The sequence below is a fragment of the Desmodus rotundus genome, chromosome 1 (assembly GCF_022682495.2).
Source record: "Desmodus rotundus isolate HL8 chromosome 1, HLdesRot8A.1, whole genome shotgun sequence".
NCBI lineage: Eukaryota > Metazoa > Chordata > Mammalia > Chiroptera > Phyllostomidae > Desmodus > Desmodus rotundus.
Genome location: NC_071387.1, coordinates 86,875,971 through 86,891,282, shown reverse-complemented (window position 1 = coordinate 86,891,282; position 15,312 = coordinate 86,875,971). Strand labels below are relative to the sequence as shown.

The following is a 15,312-nucleotide window of genomic DNA, read 5'->3' as shown; positions in this document are numbered from 1 at the left end:
ACAGTCAGAGGCCCAGAGAAGCACCAGCCATGTCTAATCCAATTAAATTTACACAATCTATTCAAGGTTTATTTTCTACATCAACTTGTTTAGACAATCCAAATGAACCTCAGAGAGATGAGGGGATATTTCAAAGACAGAAGCTGGAGGTGGGCTGTCTCACCTTGTGCTGAGGAGCTAAACAGTGCTCACTTAGTAACCAGTCTCTACAAGATATTTTGGATGGTGTTGAATGTCAGAGAAGTGAACAGGTAGGTAGTCATGGAAACAATGGTTCTGCATGAGAAGATGGTATTGTGGACAAACAAAAAACTCTGGTTTTAGGTTTTCTTTTTTTTTCAGATTCTACCCGTTTTTTAAAAATATATTTTATTGATTATGCTATTACAGTTGTCCCATCTTCCCCCCTTCACTCCCCTCCTCCCTGCACACTCCCCCATCCACATTCCCCCCACCCTTTAGTTCATGTCCATACATCATACATATAAGTTCTTTGGCGTCTACATTTCCTATACTATTCTTATCCTCCCCCTGTCTATTTTCTACCTACTATTTATGCTACTTATTCTCTGTACCTTTTCCCCCTCTCTCCCCCTCCCACTCCCCTGTTGATAACCCTCCATGTGAGCTCCATTTCTGTGATTCTGTTCCTGTTCTAGTTGTTTGCTTACTTTGCTTTTGTTTTCATTTTAGGTGTGGTTATTAACTGAGTTTGCTGTCATTTTACTGTTCATATTTTTTGTCTTCTTTTTCTTAGATAAATCCCTTCAATATTTTATATAATAAGGGCTTGGTGATGATGAACTCCTTTAACTTGGCCTTATCTGAGAAGCACTTTATCTGCCCTTCCATTCTAAATGAAAACTTTGCTGGATACAGTAATCTTGGATGTAGGTCCTTGCCTTTCAAGACTTGGAATACCTTTTTCCAGCCCCTTCTTGCCTGTAAGGTCTCTTTGGAGAAATCGGCTGACAGTCTTATGGGAACTCCTTTGTGGCTAACTATGTCCTTTTCTCTTGCTGCTTGTAAGATTCTCTCCTTATCTTTAATCTTAGGTAGTGTAATTATGATGTGCCTTGGTGTGTACTTCCTTGGGTCCAGCTTCTTTGGGACTCTCTGAGCTTCCTGGAATTCCTGGAAGTCTATTTCCTTTGCCAGATTGGGGGAGTTCTCCTTCATTATATTTTGAAATAAGTTTTCAATTTCTTGTTCTTCCTCTTCTCCTTCTGGAACCCCTATAATTCAGATGTTGGAATGTTTAAAGAAGTCCTGGAGGTTCCTAAGCCTCTCCTCATTTTTTTGAATTCTTGTTTCTTTATTCTTTTCTGGTCAGATGTTTCTTGCTTCTGGTCCATACAGTTGATTTGAGTCTTGGTTTCCTTCCCATCAATATTGGTTCCCTGTACATTTTCCTTTATTTCACTTAGCATATCCTTCATTTTTTCATCTAATTTGTGACTAAATTCAACCAGTTCTGTGAGCATCCTGATTACCAGTGTTCTGAACTGTGCATCTGATAGGTTGGCTATCTCTTCGTCGCTTAGTTGTATTTTTTCTGGAGCTTTGATCTGTTCTTTCCTTTTGGCCACTTTTTTTTTTTGTCTTGGTGCACCTGTTATGTAAAGGGGAGGAGCCTTAGGTATTCACCAGGGTGGGGCAACCCACTGCCCTGTGATGTTGAATGTGGGGAAGGGGTCTAAGAGGGAACAATGGTGCTTTCTCTGCTCTCTGCAGGCTTTCAGTCACTTCCCCCGCTACCCACAAGCAAAGTGGACCCTTCTAGTGCTGATTCTTGGGTGGGTGGGTTTGTGTACATTCTGGGACCCTGTGGGTCTCTCCAACAAACTCTCCTGTGAGTTTGGGAGTTTCTTCCACTGCAGCCTCAACCCCCAAGGGGTTTTCAATCAGTGGTTTGAGGCTTTAGTTTCCCTCGCTGCAGCCCTAGGGTTGCGTGGTCAGTTTTGCTGCCCCTTTGTTCCTCCCAGATTATCTGCGTGTGAATGTGGGACCACAGGGTCTGCCAGCCACTGCCTTGTGCCATCCGCCAGCTTCTCCTTGCCGGCCAGATGCAGCCTGCACTGCCCAGCTCCACAATCCCCCGCCGCACTGGGTCTGCCAGCCACTGTTTTGCTGCAAGTCCTCTCTGCCCAGCTGCACATCTCCGCCCCTCCTACTGGTCTGGATGAATGTGTCTTCTTTATTGCCTTGGTTGTTGGACTTCCATACAGTTCTATTTTCTGTCAGTTCTGGTTGTTTTTTGTTTTTAAGTTGTTGTTGTCCTTCTTTTGGTTGTGGAAGGAGGCACAGTGTATCTACTTACGCCTCCATCTTGGCCAGAAGTCCTTGGTTTTAGGTTTTCTGAAAGTCTTTCCAAATGCAAGCCTCAGCCGAAGCAAGTTGATGTGCTCTCCACACTAAGAGAAATAAAACAGAACTTAAGGAACACCACCAGAAACCACTGAAAGAACCAATATCTGGTGCTCGCCCTGAGATGTCCAGTTTTTGAGGGACGTGAAGACCTGAGCTAAAAAAATAATCTCAGAAAAGTACAATTTGGGATTAGTCAGATGGGTGTATTTCAATTATATCCCTCAAAGCATTATGTTACCTGAGGAAAACAAACCTATTTGTGACAATGTCATTACCCCTCTTTGATGATGGCTAATTTCTTGCATGCGGCATGACGTTGAATTTATCATTCTTTTAAATTTAAACCACTCTTGTGTTCATGTTCCATTCTATCACAGTGGTTCTTATGTACACTTTTTTCAATGACACTTTGAGTCATCTGTTAGGTATTTAATATTAAAACTGATGTGCTTTTTCCTAAGTCATCTCAGATTCCTTCCCTGAAATGGGCTGTCTTCCTGAAATCTTCAAGTATTTGTCACTTTTCTAAGTCTGAAATCTCCAAAAAGAGAGAATCACAATTCAGTTTAAAGTGAAACAAAGAACAAGCAGTATCTTTACTTAAAATTAACATTCTCATTGTGTATGTTGTCCCTGCACACGGTCTCCAAATTGGGGACAAGTTACATTCACCAGATTATTTCCCATCATGCCAGGGGCAGATGAAGCCTCATAGCATAAAGGGAATGTGGTTCACCCAGACTTTAGAGGGTTCTCAGTGCTGACCTGTAGGATCGAGCAGCCAACTGATATCTGTATGCTTCTCTCTTCCTTTTTCTACAATCAGGTTGTTTGACTGGAATTTTCTCAAAGGCAGAAGGAGGACTCAGATTTGGTAGCATGTGGAAAAATCCATCACCTAATTATTTGAGATGGAAGGCTTATGATAGGACACTTTGAAGCCATACAAAGGAACAAAATACTGATACATGCACAAACATGTGTGACTCTACATGTAGTAAACTTTGTGGTACATGATATGAGCCCAGTCATCAAACATGACAGAGTATGATTCCATTCCCATGCCATAGCCAGAAGAGTGAAACCCTAGAACAAGACAGCAGATTCGGTGGTCTGGATTTGGGATAGGGAGAGTGGTTGTGTTGGTGATGGTGGTGTGGTGTGAGGTGGGGTAGGATGGGTTGGGATGGGGTAGGAGGGAAGAACACCACAGAAGCCATGTGCTTAATGACACTAGGAATGGGTATTATTCTGAGTGCTTTGCCTTTTTTTTTTCTCAATGTTTTCTCTCCCCTGAACCTAAGGAAAAATAACCTGGAGAGTTAAACAAGGAACAGCCACTACACTGCCACTGGAATTTAGCAGAAAATAAAAATGAAGGCAGGGGGAAGAGTGGGAAGTAATCACATATTTACACTTCTGCAGGTACCAGGCATCAATATTCTGAAGTGATGTGACCTCATTTCACATGTACATGAAAGAAATTTATAATTGATAAATTATAAATTTATCAATTATGATAGGACACTTATCTCATAAGTGTCCTATCATAATTGAGATACTTCTATGTGTTATTTCTAAATGATATGAATAAGTGAAAACTGTAATGGCTGTTATGAATGCCTACCTTGATCCTCAAAACTGCCTTTGGCTCTCCACTGCACAATGTGTGCACCTATCTCCCCTCATTCCCTATCCTCTTTCCCTGCTTGCCTCCATCAGCCCTCCACATCTCCTGTCACTCCCAGCCCAGCCATGTGGTCAACCTTTTTCTTCTGGAAGCTATAAAAGTGACCACCAGTCCAGTGGGGACTAACTACTATGGGCTCCATACAGAGCCCTCCAGGTTAGAAACATGGCCAGCCACTCAGCTGCTATGCCTACTCTAGTATCATGGCAGCAGAAGAGGACTTTGGAAACTTTATTCTCTCTCTTCCTCTTTCGTCTTTACTCTGTCTCCTCTCTGTCCTTTCTTCCTTCCTTTTATGTTCCAACACCACTGGGACTGGGATGTTCACCATGTCAAGGAATGACTCCTCCCCTATGCTTCTACAGAGACAATGCGAGGCCACTGAAGAGTTTATTTGAATGCAAGTTTGGTGAACTTGGAAAAGTCACACAGGGCTTCCACCTGGGACAACTGGTTCTGTGCCAATTTAGAAATTTCTTCAAAGGAAGGGGTCAACTGTGTACCCTTTGTGGGCAGAGACACTGTGAAACATCCATAAGCAATAGGCAGTAAGAAATGGTAATCATTGCAATGATGATATGATAAATGGTGACAACTGATGGTGACAACTGATGGTGAAAACTCATATTTACTCTTTTTTTAAAAATAGAGGTATAACTTTAATAATCTCATCATAAGTTTTCATGGTGACAACTGAACAGATATTGTGGGCTGATCACACTATAGGCAAGGTAAATGTCAAATCGCTGTATTGTACATCTGCAAGTAACAGGCTGTTCTGTACCAGGCATAGTTGCAAAAAATAAAAAGTGTTACATAGCATTTATACCTCTGCCTTCCATCCCCTTCCACTTGGAGAAAGCTTAACCATACTGTATGCAGTATTTTCAAGTGAGCAAGTTGGCAAGTATGTGACTGACCGGTCAGTTTCTCGACCCAGTTGCTGTGCCCAGCAGTCTTGAGTCCAGGCCTGGTCAATTTGTCAACATCAGCACCCAGGTAAACAGTCATCCAGGTGGCCAGAGATGCACCTTGTAAAGTCAAAAGTCATGGGTGGGTGGCGCTGGAGAACCAGGAGTGGACACCTGCTCTGCTGGACACCTAGGAAGGATGTGGGAATAGGAAGAAGTGGAGAAGTCAGTAGGCAAGACAAAAACAGTGTCCAGCCTTCCTCAACCACAGGACAGCTCACTGCACTCCCCAAATTGGGGACTTTGGAGAAAACAGTGTAGAAAAATTAAGTCCAATAGCTGGGACCAAGGCTTACCCATGTCCAAAAAACTCACCTCCAAGTGCCTCCATGCAGAGCCCATGGCTGTCCTCACCTCTGGAACTTGACTTAGCAAGAAAGTCTGCTTTGGTGACCAGCACCCAGGCCAACACACACACAGGCCAGATAGACAGCAGCTGGAACCCACATAGGCAAAGGGTTGCCTGTCTCTTCACATCTTCGGATCAGGACTTAGAAAAATTTCAGAGGCACTGCCAAGGAAGGGAAGGACCCCAGGAGCAAGACAGCCAGGTGTGGACCACCCTGTCCATCCACCCCATACACCCAGAGCTGGTAGGCACCTCTGGAGCAGACTCCAGCCATCAACATCTGCTGTTGCCAGGCAGCATCACCATTTGGTCTTTGGGTCCCAGTGGGTGAAGGAGCAGCATGAGTGAGTGCAGGTCATCCTTTCCAGGTGTCCTTGGAGATGCAGGGAGCCACTCTCTCAATAGTCCTGCAGGTCCAATTGCCAGAACCCAGGCTGGGCGCTGAAGCCCCGTATCACCTGCAAGATCGCCCCAGTGCCACTGGCGCACTGGAGTCATCCTTCTCCACCACCGCTGCCAAATCACCTCCTTTGTGGCTCTGCAGAAAAGAAATATACAAGCGGCCGATAGGTGGCACCCAACAAGAGGCTCGAACACCAGTGGGACTGAATCGGTTGGCCCTCTTTGCAGGATGATCTCATCCTCAAACAACTGGGATCATGTCTCTCAGCCCTTGGTGGGTGGTGGGGAGTCTACCTGGGAGTTCCTGGCTGGCACACTGTGACCATAGCAGGGGAAGGAGGACAGGGAAAATCGTGGGGTCTCTGGGGGCAGCAGTCAGAACAGGGGACCAACCTGGCATCACAGATTTGAAAGATTTCCCTGAAGTCTGATGCATGCAGGCCCAAGCGTTCCAGTGAGACACCAACTATTGCTGGGCTCCCAGGAGGACCTAGGAAAATTTTTGCACCTAGGAACTCTAAAACCTAAGCCAGGTGAGTATTCACAGGACAACAATGGAAGAACCATTTTCTGGTTTTTCTTTTACTTTTTCCTCTTTTAAATATTAAATTTATTTGGGGTGCATTGATTAATAAAACTATACAGATTTTAAAGAAGTAATTAAGCAGTATAAAGAATCCTTCTATGGAATTCCTAAAAACTAAAAATCCCTACAGATTTTTAAGTCTACACCTGAAAGAAACGTCATCTAGCACTCACTGCACAAATTATAAGGTGTCATTTCCTCCTGGTTTATCCCCACATTTTCCCTTCGTTGTCTTTGATTTCCCCCACCCCACCATAAATCTACTACATCCAGAACAGGTAGGCGGTCTTTCCAAGGCATACAAATGATACTGGAAGCCATACAGGCAAACAACCATAAACCGGACCACATAAAAGTTTAAGAAAAACGTTCTGCCCTCTCTGATGTGGCTCAGTGGATTGAGCACCAGCCTGCAAACCAAAGGGTCACTGGTTCGATTCCTAGTCCGGGCACTTGGCTGGGTTGTGGGCCAGGTCCCCACTATGGGGGGCGGGAGAAGCATCCCCACTGATATTTTCCTCCCTCTGTTTCTCCCTCCATCCCCCTCTCTCTAAAAATAAAAAAATTCTTTTAAAAACAGTTTAAGAGAAATATGTCTCTGCATATACCACAACAAAGCCCAACGAAAGTAAGTGGATGGATGTTGGGAACTTTGGTGCAATGTGGGTTGGTTGTGGATTTCAGCATTACTTACCATAACAACAACAACATGAGAGCAATGTGTGGATTATGTAGGTTTGAAATAAGTTAATAAGTGATGAAATGTTCCATGAAACTTAAAAACCAATTGATCTGGCCCTGTCTAGGTAGCTGAGTTGGTTACAGCATCCTCCCTATATTATACATTAAGGTTGCAGGTTTTGTATGTGCCTTATGCCCATAGTCAGGACATACAAAAATTGAACAAAGAATGCCTAAATAAGTGGAATAACAAATTGATGTTTCTCACTCTCCTACATTTCTCTCTCCAAACCATTAAATTCATAAAATAAAAATTATAAATATATATACGCATATATGCAGCAAGAGATCTGCTGAAAACCGCACAGGAGCAAAAATAGAGCATATGGCCAATGGCCTAGTGATGCGGTCACCAGCCTGCAGTGTCCACATCATTGTGGCTGATACAAGACAAATTCACATAGACTACTGAGTCATGTGGAGGAAAAGGGACAGCATGGCCACTCTCTCAAGGCGAGAGTGCCTTGGAGTGCCTCAGCCACTCTTTCAAGAGGAGAGCACACAGACCCTTGCTTTGACAGGCTCTTACCACTTTTCTGGGCACATTACATCCAGGATGGTCCTCCTTTACTATGCACAGGTTCACTTTAGGTGGTTACCTTTTACAGAAAACAAAGGAGAGGATGTTGCTAATTACATCAAAAAAGAAGGATCTTTATAAATGTAAAGGGAAAAGCGGTTGAACTGGTTACACTCGTCCTTGGAAGGCTTAGCATAGATTTTAGGAAGTTACTTTGAAGATATGCAGTAAACGTTTGCTGCCTCAATTCAGGGTAAGGGAGTTTTTAGCAAAAAGCAAGTCTCAAAGCGGCCTAGATACAATGCAGGCCTGATTCCCCATGGGAGGACCTATCCTTGGGCAGGGGTCCTGTGTGCTGGACCTCGCTTTCCACTGGCCTTTCTGAGTGGGAGCTGGACCCACACCACGAAGAACGGTCTCCTATACTACCTCATGCTTTATCCTCTATTCCCTCAGTGGCTGGGTGTCCATGAAGTGATTGTGCAGATTTGCCCATGATCACATCAACATGGTTGGGAAAGGAAAATAATGGAATTTGCCAACATATTTGATAAGGGTTTGATATCCAAAATTCATAAAGAACATAGAAAATAAACACCAAAAATGCAGCAATGCAATTTAAAAAATAGAAAAAGAACCTTAATAGACCCTTCTGCAAATAGGGCAGAAGAGGTTAATAGACTATGAAAAGATTCTCAATGTTTCTAATCTTTACAGACATGCAAATTAAAAGCTGTAATAGTAAAAGTCAAATGCCAGATGTTTTGAGGTATTTCTTTCTTTTTTTTTTTTAGGCAATAAAACTTACCCAGTGATTCGCATAGTAAATTTTTAATAAAAGCCTTTTTTTTAAAAGATTGTGTTTACTTATCTTCAGAGAAAGAGGGGAGGGAAGGAGAAAGAAAGGGAGAGTAACATAAATGCATGAGAGAAACATTGATATTTTGCCTCTCAGGTGCTCCCGAAAGGGGACCTGGCATGTAACCCGGGCATGTGCCAGCTACCATTTGGTTCACAGGCCAATGTTCAAACCTCTGAGCCACACCAGGCCAGGCAAGAAAATATTTTGTAAATATCTATGGTGTCAAGAGTTTTAAAGTGGCAGTTGAGGTCATTATTTATAATTATTTATTAACATACAGTATTATAAGTTAAAATTACTACTTTAAAAAATTTCACTCCACGTTTATTATCTCAAGGACATTTTGAGTCAAGTCCCTTTTAATCTCAGCATTTCAGATAAAGAAACAAAAGGTATATTTTGTACATTAAAATGACCACCTACCTCTGGCTGTTCCAAAATTTTAAACTTGGAACTATGTATGCTTTTAGCTCTTCATATCCTCTATAAGTTTGGAAAAAAAACTCAAGGAGAGTTTGGATAAACCTGGAAAAAGAAGTGGGCTTTCTTGCTAGTGGTTCTACCCAGGTTTGTACAGGTGATTCTGTGGAACTTGACTTTACAGGGTCTGGCCACATGTCCTTTTATGGCACAAAACAATGATGGTGAAGGCAATGGTGATGGACACCAGAGCGGGGCCAGCATCTCCAGTGAGAACAAATCAAAGATGATACACATTAGGGTGGACTTGGAGGAAATCCAGGATTCTGCCAGGCACAAACTAATGCTGTTGAATTAATCCTATGTTCTGTAGAAACATGAGGCCTTTCTTCTGAACACAAAAATCACTCTCTTGTATATGGTCCTGTGATCCATCCTGATCCATCCCACTAGTCGCCATTTGAAAAATGCCACCAGATGCAACAGAGGCTATGAAAATAGTCCAAGTAAACTATGGCAAAGAGATTTCAGGTAATGTCTTCTACAACTTATGTTGTAATGTCTGACTCTCTTACTAAAACTGAAGTTAACTGATTTTGTTCTGCATCCTTCACTAGTGTTACAACTTGTCTCAATGTGTCTGCATTAGCAGGTGTATAATATATAGTTTTATGGATGAAGTGTATTCAAAATCACATGAAAAATCTGAGTGGGCCTTGGTATTTTTGCCATCTGCCTAAATGCCTAATCTGGCTACAGAAAAACACACCAGGATCCCATAAGTGGCATGACATGCCATTTGAATGTGTTTTTCATGTACTTTTTATAACTCACAATGGCCACAGGTCAGTGAGAAAAAAGGCAACTGATTTTTATGGAGCGTTGAAATTCATGAAATACAATAAGCGCAGCTGGGCCAGCTGCATATTCTGCAGGAAGAAGCACCACTTGGCAGGGGAAACCTGCCAAGACTGATCCATTTAATCCATCTAAAATTACCCAAGGTTTATTTTATGCAATCCAGTTTTCAGATATGCAAACTGAGTCTCATACAGATGAGGGAAATCTCCCATGAGAGAAGCTAGATGTTGGCAGAATCATCTTGAGCCAAGAGGATGACCCAGTGCCCACTTCCTTGAAAAGCAGTCAAGAATGTGTTTGGTGTTATGCCAGATAAGTGAGCAGGTAGGTTGTCATATAAACAATGGTTGTACAGAGGAAGGCTGGTATCATACAACACTTTGTCTCAATAGATTCACTCAGAAATGGGGCTGTGGATAGAAAGATAGGCATATGAAATATTTATATATATTATAGCTATAGCCTGATTCCAAACTGAATAGTCTGTAGCTGTCACATTGTCATAATGTCTCTCTGATTTTAGCTACTTTATTGCAAACAGCCGGACCGTGAATTTATCATTCTTTTAAATGGAAACCACCCTTATGTTCTAGTCTCCAAATGTGTTTTTCCATTGGTCATTGACGAGCACTTGTTTTAATGGTAGTTTGAGGCACCTGTAAAATGGTTTACCAGCAAAACAGATTTCTTCCATCCCGAGTTATCATACAGATTCTTTGCTGGAATGTGCTATTTGTCTTCTTGAAATAATTAAGTATTTGCCACTTTTAGAAATTTGGAATCTCCGTAATAGGAGAATCAAAATTCAATTTAAAGTAAATCAAAAAGCAATCAGTATCTTCATTTGAGATCAAGAAGGTTCTCATTGTGTGTGTTGTTCCTGCACACTGTCTCCAGATTGGGAAGGAAAGGCATTGTGCAGACATTTTCCTCCTTTTCATGACTGATGAAGGTTCATGAGCTTAAACCAAATGTGGCTCATCCAGACTTTAGTGGGTTTGTAGTTCTGGCCTTTAAGCCTTTGAGGGACAATTTGAAATATTGAATATTGAAGCCTCCCTTTTCTTTGTTTAATAATCTCTAAGCCTTTCATTTTTTTATTATTGTACTCTTTATTTATTTATTTTTAATTTTATTTTGTTCATTTCTTTATTGTTGTTCAAGTACAGTTTTCTCCTATCCTTATTTCTATAGTCAGGTTGTCAGTTTCAGACTCATTGACACAATGCTCTTAATATAGACTACCCATAAAGGGAGACCAGTTGTTCCTTAGCTAACAAAATACCTTGAGAACAATAATTGAATAATTTTTCTCACCATTAAATTCAAATTCCACATTTATAGCTTAGAATTTTTTCATGTTGTGTACACCTGTGACTGCAAAAATATCTCTGAAGTGCTGAGTGTTCCTGGGTGAACTCCAGAAGTTTATTTTTCTGTTTGTAAATGTAATGTGGCTGACATTTTGTCCCTTTTTAAAAAATCATTTATTGTGAGCATGACATCAATTTGTCCCTGGATGAGGCTTGCACACTGAGTGATCTCCAAAAAGCATAGTGCTTGAAGTGCCCATAACGTCTATGCAACTAAACTTCACATGTAGGACCTTTGTTTACATGACTACCTACCTTTTTTCCTTTCTGACATTCAACAGCACCCAAAATATCCTGGACCAGTTTTTCACTAGGTGAGCACTGGCCAACTATACTCACATGGAGACTCTGCCCATTTCTAGGGTGTGTCTTGGGGCTAATCCCTCATCTCTCTGAGTCTCAGTTTGCTTTTGTGAAAGATGTTACAATATATATTTTATGCAAATTTGCATGGATATATTGGATCACCCATGGCTGTTGTTTACCTGGTACATGGTTTTACAGAATATATTGCTGGAATTGCTGTGCTTTTTGATGTTTATAAATTTCCACTCACTCATAAGAGGCCTTCTGCCTCCATCTTCACTTGCCTGTGGTCCTCTGAAGTTAGAAACAAACACCTGGAAAGTAAACTGCCAAGGAGTTTCAGATGCCATGTATCTAGTCCGGGTTTTTGGTTTTGGTGTGGCCTGTTTAGGGATTTTGGGGGGCAGCAGAAAATCCCCACGCCCACTCAGATATTTGGAATCATTTTGAATGCAGTTATTTCATTCAACTCTGTATCTCATATACCTCATTCAAACAGGCCCACCCTGAAACACTTATCATAACTCAGTAAAAAAAAAGCAGACACATCAATTAATCTTCAGTTTTGTCAAAGGATCAGGGAGTCAAAAAATACATCACTTGATGTCTCCTCCATATATGGCTTATGTGGTATTTTCTTAGAATGCTTTGTATCTGGACGCATTTTCCAAATGTGGACTTGAGTGAAGGATCACAAGACAATAGATATAGGTTAGTGATCTTTCAATCCAGAGGAAACACCTTCCATTTTTATAGCATGTACAGAATGGCATTATGAGTGAGAAGTGCCTGCAAATACCCTGGATTTGGTTCAACCCCTTCTAAACTTGTTACCACTTTGTTATTTTTTACACTTCAACTGCTGTCCTTGTTCTAATGCCTTTGCACCATCAACTGTATCATCTTCATCCCGTGCCATATAGACAACCTGTGGCTAGACTCTGTGACCTTCAGACACACAGAGTCAGGTGTAAAAATACTGCTAAGAGTCCCTTGCTAGAGCCACCTAATCCTCTTTTCCATCCATCTTGCTAATCTATTTAAACTTCCTTAGTGTATTATTACTAGATATGGATGGCTGGGGAAATAGACAGTTCCTAGATGAAAAATTAGAAATGCTATTAATGGTGTTGTGAATTTAAAGTAGCTAAAAGACCTTTTACTTTCCTCCTCTGTAATGCTGAGGTAAAAAAGCATTTATTTCAAGGGTTCCTTTTGAGAATTAAATGTGGTATGAGATGATTAAAGAAGAATAATCTTATTTTAAAACACTGTGTTTTAGACAATTAAAAACATAAAATTAGACTAACTCCAAAATAGGTATCCTTAATAGATATTTATAGACCATTGCATTTAAAACTGCAGGGTACACATTTTTTCTCTATTTCACATGGAAAACATTCCACCACAGATCTTACACTAGGAGAAAAAACAACCCTCCATAAATTTAAAATTGTAAAGTTATATTAATAATATTTTTCTTTGCTCTTTAAAAAAGATTTTATTCATTCATTTTTAGAGAGAGCAAAAAGAAAGGAGAAAGTGAGGGAGAGAAACATCAGTGTGTGATTGCTTCTTATGTGCTCACAACTGGGGACCTGGCCTGCAACCCAGGAAATATGCCCTGACAGGGTATGCAACTAGTGACCCATTCATTTGCAGGCTGAGCTCAATCCACTGAGTCACAACAGCCAGGGCTATGTTAAGTGTATTTTCTGACCATAATGGTAAGAAACTGGAAATCAAATATAGGAAAGAAAACAAAAACAAGCAATACATTTGCAAATTAATCAACATACTACAAAACACTCAATAAATCAAAAATTAAAACAGAGGCCCTGTCTGGTGTGGCTCAGTGGATTTTGTCCCAGCCTGTGGACCAAAGTGTTGCTGGTTCGATTCCCAATCAGAGCACATGCCTGTGTTGCAGGACAGGTCCCCCGCAGAGGGTATGTGAGAGGCAACCACCCATTGATGTTTCCCTCCCTCTCTTTCTCTGTAACTTCCCCAGTCTAAAAAAATAAATAAATAGAATATTAAAAGAAACAGAAAAATCATATGTACACTGAGACAAATATAAATTCAAATATGATCTTAGAAAACCTGCATATATGAAAAGCTCTTATAGAAGGAGACTATAACTATACATTTCTAACTAAAGAGCAGAAAAAAATCAATAAAATCATTTGAATTTCTAAATAATTTTTAAAAGAATTAAAAAGGAGTAAGTTGAATTAAAAATAAAGCAAAGATCAGTGCCATAATAAAAGATGGAGAAAAATGTAAAGATAGATAAAACTAATGGATCCTTCTTTAAAATGATAAATAAATTTGAAAAACCTCTAATAAGACCCATTAAGCAGTAGAGAGAAAAAACAAAAAGAAATAAAAGCATAAAAAAGAGAAACAACAATCAACAATAGAAAAACACAAACAATTTTTAAAGAATACCATCAACAATTATATACAACACATTTGACCATGTAATAAAATGGAAAATTTTAAAATCATACTCCCTTTGAAGGCCAAATCATGACAAATCACACTATCTGAACAAACCAATTCCTAGAAATACATTTGAATCAGTAACTAACCCCACCTCCCAAAAAGCCCAAGCCCACAGAGATTTACAGGGGAATTATAAGAAATATGACAACAATGATTAGTACATAGCCTTCACCAATTTATCTTAAGAGGCCAGCATTACTTTGATACCAAAACTGATACAAGAAACTGCAAAAAAAAATGAGAAAGACTTACAGGCCTATATTCTTGATAAATCTACACACTGAAATTCTCAAGAAAATTGTAGCAAACCAAATTGAAATATATAGTAAAAAGAGTACACACCTTGATCAAGTGTGAATTATACCAGTGATGCAAGAATGGCTCAACATCCAGAAACCAATTATGTGATTCACCACTTCAAAAAATTCATATGAATGTTCAAGAGATTCTGAAAAAGAATAGAATATACATTACTGATAAAAATATTTCACAGAAGGCTTCTACAAGGAAACAATCTCAGCTTGATAAAGAGTATATGTGACCACCTCATGACTAACTATATACTCGACTGTGAAATGATGAAAGCGATCTCTTGAAAAATCAAAACAAGTGAAGGATATCCACTTTCATTTCTATTATTTGAAGTAGCATTGGAATAATTACACTTGCAATCACAAGGGGAAATAAATAAGACACATCTAAATAAAAAAGAATTAAAACTGTCCCTATTTGCAGATGATATGGTGCTCTATAAAGAATTAATTAAAGAATTCAACAAAATTAATTGAATTAAGAAAATGATTCATTAAGAAACAAAATGCAAACTGTACAGAAATCTGTCACATTGATATAGAATAATACACACAGGAAGAAGAAGTAAAGAAAGTAATCCCATTGACAATTGTATGAAAGAGAAATGATTGCCTCTGAATTGACATCAACAAAGAGGTGAAAGACCTGACTCTCAAGATTATAGGACAGTGAAGGAGGAAATTGAAGTTAACACAAAAAAATGGAAGGATAGACAATTCCTATTATTGGAATGATTAAATTGTTGTAATTACCATATCTCCCGAAGCAATTAATTGGTTCAACTGAAATCCTATCAAACTATAATTCACTTTCTTCTCAGAAATGAAAATCTTAAAATTTACATGGAATAACAAATAGCTTAATAAGAAAATATGTTTAGAGAAGAAAGAACAAAGTTATAGATGTCATTCTCTGTGTTGTCAAACTATACTATAAAACTATAATAATCAAACTAGAAAGGTATTGGCACAAAACAGACCCTTAAAACAATGGAACAGTATAGAGTGTCCAGGATTAAATCCTCTTACATGAACAACTAAT

The 15,312-nt window shown here is 39.8% G+C and overlaps 1 long non-coding RNA gene across 4 annotated transcripts in view; it reads right to left on the bottom strand.

Moving 5' to 3' along the window:
* Positions 1 to 473: 473 nt before the first annotated feature.
* LOC123479725 (uncharacterized) overlaps positions 474 to 15,312 on the bottom strand; it is a 60,711-nt gene continuing 45,872 nt past the window's right edge. The window contains exons 3-7 of one of the 4 annotated variants that reach the window (XR_008427013.2): positions 14,302 to 14,407; positions 7,639 to 7,708; positions 5,347 to 5,918; positions 4,890 to 5,161; positions 474 to 2,414 (exon numbers count right to left, since the gene is read on the bottom strand). This is a non-coding gene — a long non-coding RNA (uncharacterized lncRNA). Of the gene's footprint in view, positions 2,415 to 3,420; positions 5,162 to 5,346; positions 5,919 to 7,638; positions 7,709 to 14,301; positions 14,408 to 15,312 lie in introns of those variants that run through there. The other 3 variants (XR_008427012.2, XR_008427010.1, XR_008427011.2) reach the window with 3 other exon arrangements.